The sequence below is a fragment of the Triturus cristatus genome, chromosome 12 (assembly GCF_964204655.1).
Source record: "Triturus cristatus chromosome 12, aTriCri1.1, whole genome shotgun sequence".
In the NCBI taxonomy this organism is placed as follows: domain Eukaryota; kingdom Metazoa; phylum Chordata; class Amphibia; order Caudata; family Salamandridae; genus Triturus; species Triturus cristatus.
In genome coordinates this window covers 707,519,015-707,532,711 of record NC_140595.1, presented here as the reverse complement: position 1 = coordinate 707,532,711, position 13,697 = coordinate 707,519,015, and the positions used below count along the sequence as shown (strand labels likewise).

Below are 13,697 nucleotides of genomic sequence, written 5' to 3'. Positions count from 1 at the left end.
CACTACAGCCACCGGACATGATTCCCTCACCTAAGATGGCCGCCAGTCTCGAGTCAGGGCAAAGGACCCGCGAAACGCGGTGGTTTAACAATTTTACAGTGCAGGTAAGCTGAAATGAGTGCAAGTCTGCGGGCAGCACTTTTAAAAACAAGGAAGATTCAAAATTAAATAAGAAATAAAATATCTAACAGGAATTTTTAAAAAGTAGCACAGAATACGCAAGATGCTCAACTAGCATATGTAGTCCGAGCGCTGCTAAAAAGATTTGCTGGCAGTAAGGCACAAATGCGTCTTCATGTATCAAGGCCGATTGCCTGATTTGCCTGCCTTATGTAGTGGTCTAGTGACCTTGCGACCCTAGACCTCTGTAAGCACTAGGCCTGGGCGAAGCACTACGCTACGCTCGCGTAGTTTGCGAAGTTCGCGCTACTTCGCGCTACGCGAACTGCACGTAGCACAGTGCGAACACGCGTAGCGTAGTGTTGCGTAGTGCTGCGGTCATTTTTTGCTTGCTCGCGGTCCTCAACGTCAAGTTGGCGACCGCGAGCAAGCAAAATGACATCCTGGCGAGACTTTTTCCTTGTTCGCGATCGCGAGCATGGAAAATAAACCTCCCGGCGAGATTCCCAATGCGAGAAGGTCAGGTTTCTCATTGCGAGGGGTCGCGTATGCTCGCGACCGCTCGCGATGAGAAACTACCAGTTCGCGTTGGGAAAGCTGCAGCTCGAGTAAAAATCTACTCGAGCAGCAGAAAACTACAGCTCGCACTGTGCAAGATGCCATTTTCAATGATTGCACAGTGCCGGTTGCTTGTCCGCACTGTGCAATCATTGTAAACAACATCTTGCACAGTGCGAACATGTTACTTCGCAGTTCGCGAAGTGCTACGCGTAGCTCGCGTAGTGCGAACTTCACTTTGCATAGCTTCGCGAAGTGCTACTTTGCGAACTACGCCCACCCTTAGTAAGCACACTACAGCCACCGGACATGATTCCCTCACCTAAGATGGCCGCCAGTCTCGAGTCAGGGCAAAGGACCCGCGAAACGCGGTGGTTTAACAATTTTACAGTGCAGGTAAGCTGAAATGAGTGCAAGTCTGCGGGCAGCACTTTTAAAAACAAGGAAGATTCAAAATTAAATAAGAAATAAAATATCTAACAGGAATTTTTAAAAAGTAGCACAGAATACGCAAGATGCTCAACTAGCATATGTAGTCCGAGCGCTGCTAAAAAGATTTGCTGGCAGTAAGGCACAAATGCGTCTTCATGTATCAAGGCCGATTGCCTGATTTGCCTGCCTTATGTAGTGGTCTAGTGACCTTGCGACCCTAGACCTCTGTAAGCACTAGGCCTGGGCGAAGCACTACGCTACGCTCGCGTAGTTTGCGAAGTTCGCGCTACTTCGCGCTACGCGAACTGCACGTAGCACAGTGCGAACACGCGTAGCGTAGTGTTGCGTAGTGCTGCGGTCATTTTTTGCTTGCTCGCGGTCCTCAACGTCAAGTTGGCGACCGCGAGCAAGCAAAATGACATCCTGGCGAGACTTTTTCCTTGTTCGCGATCGCGAGCATGGAAAATAAACCTCCCGGCGAGATTCCCAATGCGAGAAGGTCAGGTTTCTCATTGCGAGGGGTCGCGTATGCTCGCGACCGCTCGCGATGAGAAACTACCAGTTCGCGTTGGGAAAGCTGCAGCTCGAGTAAAAATCTACTCGAGCAGCAGAAAACTACAGCTCGCACTGTGCAAGATGCCATTTTCAATGATTGCACAGTGCCGGTTGCTTGTCCGCACTGTGCAATCATTGAAAACAACATCTTGCACAGTGCGAACATGTTACTTCGCAGTTCGCGAAGTGCTACGCGTAGCTCGCGTAGTGCGAACTTCACTTTGCATAGCTTCGCGAAGTGCTACTTTGCGAACTACGCCCACCCTTAGTAAGCACACTACAGCCACCGGACATGATTCCCTCACCTAAGATGGCCGCCAGTCTCGAGTCAGGGCAAAGGACCCGCGAAACGCGGTGGTTTAACAATTTTACAGTGCAGGTAAGCTGAAATGAGTGCAAGTCTGCTGGCAGCACTGTTAAAAACTAGGAAGATTCAAAATTAAATAAGAAATAAAATATCTAACAGGAATTTTTAAAAAGTAGCACAGAATACGCAAGATGCTCAACTAGCATATGTAGTCCGAGCGCTGCTAAAAAGATTTGCTGGCAGTAAGGCACAAATGCGTCTTCATGTATCAACAGGAGTACAGAGTGATTGGTCAATCTTATTTGCATCCTACGTTTCCTCCAATCCCTTTAAACCTACCCCAGTGAGGGCCTTTGCATGGTTCAAAATTTAAGCATGATGTCAAGTCAACAACCACTTTGCAACATAGTATATTGTCTCCAACCGACTTTTGCTGGCCACCTGATGAAAAATTTTGAACCGGAAACTCGGTCTCCATGACAACCAGCATGCATTTAGGCCCTTATACTTGTCCCTCATGTGTCTCCTATGTAATTTCACTATCCACACACAGGTACGGTGTGTTCCACATGTACCCCTGGGCACCACTACTCCAGTGATACGGTCCGTACACGCATGTGTAGGGTCCGTATCACTTTGGTAGTGTTGCCGTAGGCGTACGCCATAGTGATACGGTTCATACACGCGTGTGTAGGGTCCGTATCACTTTGGTAGTGTTGCCGTAGGCGTATGCCATAGTGCTACGGGCTGCACACACGTGGGTACGAGCCGTATCTCTATAGCGTACGCCTACGGCAACCCTACCATAGTACTACGAGCCGTACACACGCGGATACGGCCCGTATCTCTATGGCGTACGCCTACGCCAACACTACCATAGTGCTACAGGCCGTACCCGCATGTGTACGGCCCGTAGCACTATGGTAGTGTTGCCGTAGGCGTACGCCATAGTGCTGCGGGCCGTACATACGCAGGTACAGCCCGTATCTCTATGGCATACGCCTACGCCAACACTGCCATAGTGCTACGGGCTGTACACACGCGGGTACGGCCCGTAGCACTATGGTAGTGTTGGCGTAGGCGTACGCCATAGAGATACGGGCCGTACCCGCGTATGTACGGCCCGTAGCACTATGGCGTACGCCTACGGCAACACTACCATAGTGCTACGGGCCGTACACATGCGGGTACGAGCCGTATCTCCATGGCGTACGCCTACGGCAACCCTACCATAGTGCTATGAGCCGTACACACGTGGGTACGGCCCGTATCTCTATGGCGTACGCCTACGCCAACACTACCATAGTGCTACGGGCCGTACCCGCGTGGGTACGGCCCGTAGCACTATGGCGTACGCCTACGGCAACACTACCATAGTGCTACGGGCCGTACACACGCAGGTACGATCTGTATCTCTATGACGTATGCCTACGCCAACACTACCATAGGGATAGGACCAGTGTGTACACGTACGTGTGTACGGTCCGTGCACACACACGTACTCCTACCCAAACCCCATATAGTGATATGACCATACACACGCCCTCAGAGCGTGTGTACGGTGCGTTTCACAGCTTACACTGGTGATAGGAGGCGCACAGGAAAGGAATGGAGGTGTCTGACTCGCACAAGGATGGACATCAAGTCATTGTCAGTGCAGTGCATCATGTGTAGGGCCTAGGTGTGTCAGACAGTGAGCTTGCACATGTCTCCTCATGTTTTAACCCAATAGTTGTGTGATGACCTGTGTACACATGTCATGTGTGATGGGGCACCATGTGGCGCCCTTCCCCTTCACACCTTTTACATGTGTGCATGTAGTTCAAACTTGTCAAGCACTGCATCACTGGCATGGCACAGTCCCCAACACCCGCAACTGTCCCCTGATGCCAGGTACACACATTATGAAACCTGACATCTCACTACCAGCGTGCCACGATGTGACTATGTCATGTGTGTGTCATGTGTTCCCATGATCTTGCTGTTGGTGTTCCGTCAACGGCATCTGTTGTAGCTGCATCCAACATGTGTCTGTGTGTAGATGCCCATGTCACACTATTACGCACACCAGGACACATGTGGAATAACACGTAACGTGCGTCTGTATGCATCTAACAGGGACTTGTGAGCTTAGGACATATCTGCGTAGTCTCAATGTCTGTGTGATCATTTTTGACATGTACCCCTTCATGGCAAGGTGTGTGGTCTGTCCTTTTTCCATGACATGTGACCTGTGCGTCTAGCTTGCTGGCAGCTGTCTGTATGAGATGACATCCTTCAAATGCACATATGTGGATGTATGTCACTCCTGTAATGTGTCTGGCTGTTCACTCACACTGGCCCACAGCTACTTTCATGGCATGTCATGTAGACCTTGACTATCCATGTTTGTAGCTGGCTCTTGGTAGGAGTATCACCTGGCTGGCATACATGTGCAGGATGTATTGCACAGACCAGACTCTGTATGTAGCATATGTGTATTAGCTGTTGAACATGTGCTCAGTTCATTGACATTGGTGTAGTAATGTACTCAATCTTCGTTATTCCTTCCAATTTTCTGCAGGGCACCGCCTCTCCCCCGACCAATGCCATACTTGGCTGCCATGAGGGAACGTGACTGCATACGCCGCTACAGATTCCCCCAACAGTTAATTGTGGACCTGACAAACAGGCTGGCACCACACCTCCAACCGCGACACAGTTATCCGACTGCGCTGACCCCCAAGATGAAGGTGATGTCAGCCCTACATTTCTTTGCCACCGGTACATTTCAATTGACCATAGCTGATGTGGGTGGCATGTCCCAGACCATGTTCAGCCGTGTCCTGCATGATGTTTTAGAAGTCATGATGGAGCACCTGGATGAATTCATCCATTTTCCAACTCGTGAGCAGTTGACAGGTATCAAGGGTGAGTTCTATGCCCTGGGAGGGATGCCCCATGTAATTGGGTCCATTGATGGGACACATGTGGCTTTGGTACCACCACAGGCACAGGAGGTAGCCTTTCATAACCGTAAACATTACCACTCCATTAATGCCCTTGTGGTGTGTCTTGCTAACATGGTGATTTCCCATGTCTGTGCACGTTTTCCAGGGTCAGCACACAATGCCTACATCATGAGGCATAGCACGGTGCCAGAAATGATGCTGCAGATGCACAATGAACAAGCATGTCTTGTTGGTGAGTAGACTCTGTTTGTCCAGTATTCAGCGGTATCTTAGTATGTGACGGCATCTCCTGACCCACTTATTTACATGATGTTTCCATGTAGGGGACTCTGGCTATCCCAACATGCCATGGCTGGTGACGCCTCTCCGCAACCCGAGAACAGCTGCAGATCACCGTTACAACAACGCCCATGGGCAGACCAGCGAGTGATTGAGAGGACGTTTGGCCTCCTGAAGAGCCGATTCCGGTGCCTCCACAAGACCGGCGGGTCCCTCCCATATGCACCGGTGAAGGTCTGCAAAATCTTCCTTGTGTGCTGCATGCTGCACAACATGGCAGTGGAGAAAGCTGTGCCACTCATCCTGGATCCCGATGAGTAGGAACATCCACCCGTGGAGGATGACGGCCTTGGTCATGAGGCAAGTGAGGAGGAGGAGGAGGAGGAGGAGGAGGACATCCGGAGTCAGCTCATACGCAACTTATTCTCATAATGGTGAGTCCCTGGGTCTGAGTGTGCACGCTTGGAGCCTTGTGTGGCATGTGTTACAATGTGTGTGTCCAGCTGACTGTATGCTAAGTGACTTTGAGGTGTGTGCTGATGTGTCACTCGAGTGCTGATGTCATTCCACACATTTTAGCTGACACACTCAATTGACAACTAGCATGGTGTCAACCTTATTTTTAGACCATGCATGCGGATGACTATGTGTTTCCTGACTTCTTGTGTGTCTCTCATCCCCAGGTAGTTGCGCATGCTGTCTGCTCGTGGCATTGTTGTGCTCCTGCTATTCCTCATGAGTAATGCAACGTGTGCTGAATCAGCGTTACATGCACGGACATGGTGAAAAGTCTCCTTTGGGTAAGGATTGCAGCAAGGCTTTTTGGGTGTGGTAGTTGTTTGTAATGTGTGGGCACTGCTCCTGTGCAGGTTTTGTTACTATGCATACATGTCAACTCACCATGGGGCACATGACATGTGGCATGACTCACATGAATTGATAGTCACACTTCGTGACAGTCATCTGTTATGGGATTGTGGTTTGTGATGAAGGCATCAATGTGTGTACAACTTCCCTCGGAAACATACGGGAGGCTACGGGTGGACATATTGCGGGACATCCCCATATGATGCTCAATGGGGAATTGCAGCCTCTCCGTGTGCAGCAGGGGATGTTTGGCTCAACCCCTTCACTTGTGCGCCAGTACAGCATTTTACAGTTTACAGCATCTGTGGTGCAAAGGGGGTGTCTGGTGTAGGTCCCACATGTTAATCCAATAGACCTGTGAGTCTGTTAATGTTGATGCTTTTGCATAGGTGTGAGCCTGAGTAATAAAGGTGTTCCTCAGCCTCCAAGGTGCCTCATCTCTGTCAATGCAGGTCTCTTGCCACTGTGCATGCGGCATCTCTGGCATGGTTGTCAAGGATTGTGCATATGAGTCTATGTGTAGATTAGCAACCTGCATGCTGTTCTTCATGTATTTGATTCTCTATTGTGTATGATATCCATGGCTGTGTATGTGTTTTGGCATGTTAGTCCCCCCCACGGGCCGTCAACACCTTTTGGGGTGTGTTTCCTGTGCGCAGCTCGGCCTTCAGTTTCATGATCCGGTGTCAGTCATCTTTGGTGATTGTGCATCCTTTGTCTCTGGGTGTGCCATTGCAAACCAGTAACTCCTTCCTTGACATACACCTGTTGCATTAGTCCTTTCTGACATCCTAGTCTTTGTGTGGATATTGTGGCATGGTTCCTAGGACATGCCGCCTGCTGTTGCAGCCACTGCAGCAAGGGCACACGTAGTTTCCAGATTTGGCAACACACACACATCAAAGATGCTCCTCCCTTCCTCCCTCAACACATTCATTTGGCTGTCTTCAGCTTGTCTGTGCCACAGTTGCGGCCACACGGTACCAAAGGCTGGACCGTCTGCACATGCAACATGCACATTGCACGACCCTCAGGTCCTTGCATGACCCACATCACACTACAGTCTGATGTTGCAGCCACCCTCCAAGCAAGGTCCATCCACACATCTCCTGCCTGCTCTCAGGCATGCACTGAGCGCACACACAACACCTTTGCATGATGAGTGTGCAACTCCGACTGTCTACACAGCACTGCCATGCCTTCCAGGACCTGTCACACCCACCAGGTCATGTCCCTCCTACTCCCCACCGGCTCTGTACCCCTGCAAGGCCATGGGAGTGGGACGCAAGGCTTCTACATGTAGTATGCTGTCGTCGTGAGGCACATGGCACAGGTATCATCTCTCAGCGTATCAATCTACAATGTGTCCAGGACCCCCCTATCCACCATCACATGCGCACACCGCCTCATCATCAACTCGTATGCCATTGACAGCCAGGCGCTCCTCACCCTCACCAAGGACGCAGACATTTCCAGTTCCAATATTCAAGATTGCATGGGATCCATAGATGAATGGCAGAACAGCACCCACCTGAGGCTGGACTTGTACAGGACTGAGGTCAACATCTGAGGATTGTCCCCTTACAGCTGGGTCAACTGCTTGTGTCCCACCCACAGAAGCCCCGCACAGGCACCCAGTGTCCACGCACACAAGATGTTGTGCATCATGGATTGCTTGCTCACATTTGCCATGGTAATCACCAGCATCTGTACCTGACACTGCAACACCCTCAGCATTATGCACATGATCCCCAGATAGATCCACTCCAAGGTAAGACGGACCATCCCCCAGGTCCACCACAACATCCGTGTCAAATACTGCCCTGCCCTCTACGGAGAAGCCACATCCAAAATCCAGGGACACTTGTCCACATCCAGGGTGCTTCTTCACACCTCAGCGTCAACATCCCGCGCCTCAGCCACATCACCGTCCAGCAGAGATAGCTGCAATGGATCACTGTGTGCTGCAGGATGACCTTCAGACTCCTCACCCACACTCAGGAGGCAGGCCACAACCCTGACCCAAAACCAACCTTGCACCACTGTCATCCGAGACCCTGTAGTGCTATATACGTGCATCCAACCTTGACCTGGCCACAATTCTTCAGATCCACCGTACTCTTGCATGCAGGACATAGTTCTCCCACCTGGGAACACATACCTGGGACTCCCTCCCCGGGAACCTCCAAATGAGGCATGACCTCTACGCCTTAATGTTACTCTTCCAAATAGGTGTGTCCTCACAGTTTCCCTAGCACCCACTCAGCAGCTTGAGGCCATCACAGGTGAGTATTGTGCTCCATGTCTGCATTGAATGATAACTTGTGACCCATGTGTGTCCTGTACCAGACTCAGATCCCAGGGTATGGATGGGTGGAGTTGGTTCAACACTCAGGCATAGTTAGACATTTACACACACATATGTTGTGGACTAATGCCAAATGACAGCAACATCTCATGACAAGAAAAAAAGAATTTATTTTTGGTGGGGTGAGTCTTTTGGTAGATGTGCTAAGGTGCTCTACCGGGTGCATAGAATCCAAAGTTCACAGGGGGAGATGGCATCCTTGTCAGTTGGAGTCATCAGAGTCCAGACCACAGTGTTGGTCATCATTGGTCAGACTGTGACCAGCAAGTCCATGTGGCAGAGAATGTCATTGGGTGAGGTGCTGCTGTTGCGCCAGAGCTCCAGGTGCCAGGCCAGGTGACCTGGGAGATGTGGATGGTCCGCTGACTCTCACGGTCTTTTCCGTGGACGACCCACCTTCCTCACGGGACCCTCAGATGCAGGCCTTGACGATGTCTGTGATGCTCCGTCGGACGAATCCTCCTCCTCCTCCCTCCCTGTGGCTGGTGGTGGTCTTCGCTTGGTGGCACAGGGAGGGTTGCCCATGTTGTCGGCGATCCGGCGGAGTGAACGGCTCATGTCCGTTTGCACCGCCAGGAGCTCAGCCTGTCTTGCCTCCATCCGTCCTTGGTGTTGTTGTTGACTGGCATGTTGCTCGGCCTGCAGGTTCTTCATCTCGTCGAGGGTCCCCTTGATGTCTGTGAGGCTCGAGACAACCTGGCTGATGCCTCTGGTGTCACGCCGGTATGTGTCCAGGATGTGGCGCATGTGTGCCATACCGGTTCCCTCAGCTGGCTTTTCAGGTTCTCGCCTCCGCCTGCCTCCAATCCCACCACCCCTGCCCACACGAGCCTGGCCTGCCGTTGTGGGCACATCAGGTCTACGGGACCCCTGAGGGATGGCATTAGCGTGGTCGTCTGCCTCCTCCTGGGTGCCCGGAGAACCTTGTCCCTCCTGGTCAGACTGGCTGTGTTGTTCAGTGCGAGCAGGGCTCCTGGGTGTCTCCTGGGATGTGGCAGGAATGGGGGTGGTGGTTCGCACAGATGTACCTAACGCAGGTGCTGCAGGGGCTTGGGCACCAGAGGGGCCAGGTTGGTCGGGGTCATCCACGGAGTGGTGGGAGTCATCGCTGCCGGTGGGATCATCTTCACGCTGAGCCTGGGACTGTGATTGTCCCCCCCCCATTGTTGGGGGGAGGTCGATGACATTGCCCTGTGTGTGAGAGAGAGACCATGTTAATGCTGTTTCATGCCACATCCATGTTTCATACATATTTAAGTAGTCACAGTTCCTCCAGGTGGTTGGATGTGCCTAGCATTCCTCTCAATGTACACTTGGGGATGGGTATGTTGCGGGGGACAGATTGGTATGTGCTCCTGAGTGTTTGCCAGTAGATTTTTGTCTGGTATGCTTATTTGGCTATGGATTGGTCTTGTTGTGTCACATGTCCATTGTGAGAGTGGGTAAATCCGTTGCCTGCCCCGGGGGTGTGTGCTTGTGTGAGGGGGGGGTGTGTGACCGGCATGCTGTTGGGAGTAGTGTGATTTTTCATTGGGTCTCCCAGGTGATGTGTCTGTCCCCTCATGGTGCATGCTGGCATGACAGTGTGTGTGAGTTCCTGTGCTGGGTATGTGAGCTAGTGGAGTTGTTGTTTGAGTGTACAGTGGTCACAGGAGGGCCTTGTGCTGCCTACAGCAAGGCCAAGTGTCAGCTACCTTGTCAGTACTTTGCCAGTCCCTGTGCATTGGGCATGGTGCATGGGTATGTACCTAGGCCATATGGGCTGTGGGCATTGGTGTCTGGTTCTGAGTTGCACAATGTGTTGTGTGAGCCCCACCCTCCCAGCATTCCGGACATCCAGTCTTGGGTGTGGCCTGGGACATGGCATTGCCTTTATTTGTGAATGGGGCATGGAGACGTTAGTGGCATGAGCGTGGTTTTTGGGTGTGGTTGTGTGCGGTGAGGGCTTGAGGGAAGTTGCCTGCATTTGGTGTATTTGTGGTGTGGATGCCATTCCCCCCATGTTGCGTGAGTTGTTTGTGTACTCACCAGGCTCTGCGACTCCTTCGACTTTGTGTACTCCCACTGGCGGAAGCGTGGCCATCACCTTCTCCTCCCAGGGATTGTAATGTACGGGTCTGCGGGGCAGCCCACCTCCAGTGATGTTACTCTGGGCGTATTCCTCGTTCATTTTCCTCTTGACTGCCCTGCGCAGATCGTACCACCTGGCTTGGCATTCATGCCTGGTCCTTCGGATGGGCGCAACAGCATTCACCTTATCAACGATCCTCTGCCACAGGCTGGTTTTTTGGGCTATGCTGGTCTGTCTGACCAATGTTCCAAACAGCTGTGGCTCGACTCTGATGACTTCGTTGACAAGGAGCTCCAGCTCCGCCGTTGTGAACTTTGGATTCTTGTCTGTGGGCATGGTGTGGGGTGTGGGTGTGGATGGTTGTGGGTGTGTGGGTGTGAATGTGACGGTGTGTGTGTGAAGGTGAAGAGGGGGTGTTTGTTAAGGAGGTTGTGTGAAGGTGTGTAAGTTAAGGTGTAGTTAAGGTGTAAGTAAGGTGCAGTTGTTTGTCTGTGGTGTCTGTCAGCAGTGGGTCTGTTGCAAAGGCTCATGGGTTGTGTGTGTGGGCCCTTTTTATTGGTCCATTTGTGGGTGTGGCTGTGTTTGAATTTGTGGTGGGTGTGTTATAAGAGGTGGTTGTGATTTAGGGCCTCTGTTTGCCTGTTTGGATGTGCCAGGTCAGTCATAGAGATGTATTTTGTCATGTTGACGTGTTTTGTGGTGTTGTGCGAGTCGAATTGACCCTCCTTGTGCTGTTTTACAGTGTCCTGGTTCTGTACGAGTCTTTTTCGCGTAGGTACGGTCCGTACATACGCGATGCTGGGTGTGGGTGCTGGGGTACGGTGTTGGGGTACGGTGCGTACAGGTGCGGGGCTGTGCTACGGTGTTGGGGTACGGTGCGTACAGGTGCGGGCCTGTGCTAGGGTGTTGGGGTACGGTGCATACAGGTACGGGGCTGGGCTACGGTGTTGGGGTACGGTGCATACAGGTATGGGGCTGGGCTACGGTGTTGGGGTACGGTGCGTACAGGTGCGGGGCTGTGCTACGGTGTTGGGGTACGGTGCGTACAGGTACGGGGCTGGTAGACGGGCCTGGGGTGCGGCCCGTACAGGTGCGGGTCTGTGCTACGGTGTTGGGGTATGGTGCGGAGGGGGGGTACGGTGCTGACATACGGGGTACGGTGCTGACATGTGCGGGGTGAGGGGGGCTGTACGACTCATATCCGGGCACACGTTTACCCGTGTACATGTAGGCTACAGCGTTCACTCCGTACGGGGCCTTTTGGGGCCTTTTACATGCGGTTGTGTATTCAGACGGGCGGTACGGATCGTACTTGCGCGCTCGGATTTCTGTTTTACGATTTGCATGTAAAAATGTCCGGCTCCCTATCGGACACTTTTCCCGACGCTATTCGGACGTAAAAATTTACGGCTCCCTCTCGAACCATTTTCCCGACGCAATTCGTATGTATTTTTCACATACGAATCGTACTTCGCAGTTTGTACGGTACTTGTACGATTCGTACGTGAAAATATACGGATACGATTCGTACGCAATTTTTTTTTCATGGATCGGAATCGGCACCTTAGTGTCCATGCGTACTCTTCAAACCGCTATGGATAACACCCTGCCCCAAAGTACCCCTTCGATTCCCCTATTTTTTTAGATGAGACTCAAAAGGGTTGGAGATTTAGATACTTTGAAACCTCTCCTCTATTGGGTTAGATTGTGGTCAACTCCTGAGTTATTACACTATAGGTCTGCCTTAGTAGAAATCATGTATTCAGGGAAATCAATTCCTTGGCTATATCATATTAAATTGTTTTTAATGACATAGGTTTGGGAAAATGTTGGAGTGGTCCCTCATCATTCAATAAAACCTCTAAGGTCATTGTAAAAGAGTCATTTTGGAATTTCAAGATGAACTCCTACCACAATAGTTTCAAAATAGGTGGGTTTATGGATGTGTTTTATCTAAAAGCATGCCCTTTTGCTGGAACTATATACGGACACAATCACATCTTGTCAGACCCGAACATTGAATATTAAATTTAGGCTGGGTACGTTGTTGATCAGTTTGTTTACTAGTAATTGGAAGTCCAAAACAATGCCATCCTCTACTGTAGAACTTGCAGGGACATGATAGAGGATGTTGAACATTTATTATTTTTTGTCCAATGTTCTCTGGGCCAAGAAGAGTGTGAATCAAGGTGCTTTGCACAGCCCTAGGCGTGAGATACAATAAAGTTGCTCTTCCAATCCTTCTGACGGATACAAGTTCTTTAATAGTATATTCCCTTAGCCGTTATCTATATGTTCTCTGGCTTCAAAGGAAGAGGTTGGGCCTATTGTTATGATTTCTGAATTAATTAATTTTATGTACCCTATATCGATTTTAGCCTATTTGGAAGGATCACTGTTTATGAGTATTTTATGAGCTACATTTTTTATGATTGTTTTATTGTAGTAACCTTTTATCCAAAGTAAGCACTTCATTGTTATGACTTTTGAAGCAGTATGCTATACATTTTTATTTTATTTACTTCAGTCCTTTGCTGGGTTTTTGATCTTTGCCTGCATATCTATATGAAATCTGATGCGTTAAACATATAGCAAAATATTACAGATAACCTTTACTGGAAGACTGTACTTTATTGTTCTTAACTTTTTCTGTTAGGGTTGCTGTCTTATATATGTGAATTTTTTTGAGATGAAATGTATTTTACTTTTTTTAATGACGTTTTGTAGGGTTAGAACCCCAAATCAACGTATTTCAAAACACTCTGTCCTGCCTTTGGCAGAATTGCACCTCAGATGGTGAATTTTTCTAACCAGTCATTAGTACGTATACTTTACTGAGCATGCGTGCACTTCCCTAATAATCCTGGCCTGAGACCAGGAAGGGAGCCTTCCACTTCTGGAGTTATAGTGAAGGAGCATCTGCTTCTCCCAGGGACTGTGGGAGCCCTGGGGAGGTAAAGTCCTGTGTACCTTGTGCTGAGAAGTGCAGGCTGGGGCAGTGCGCATGGAGCTTTCTTACCGAATGTGGCAGCATCTTTGACCTGAAAGTTTTCAAGGTCATTTGACTCACCTGACCTTTGACAATAAGAAATCCCAACCTGTACTTGTACATGAGGTTCTCCTGTTTGATCTATGGTTATAAGCATTCATTGCATACAGTCTGCTACAAATCTATCCATATGTCTTGCC

General features: G+C 50.2%; 1 protein-coding gene across 1 annotated transcript in view; it reads left to right on the top strand.

Annotated features, from left to right (window-relative positions):
* The window catches only part of LOC146780351 (uncharacterized), a 140,393-nt gene that overhangs the window by 67,917 nt on the left and 58,779 nt on the right, over positions 1-13,697 (top strand). The window lies entirely within an intron of this gene.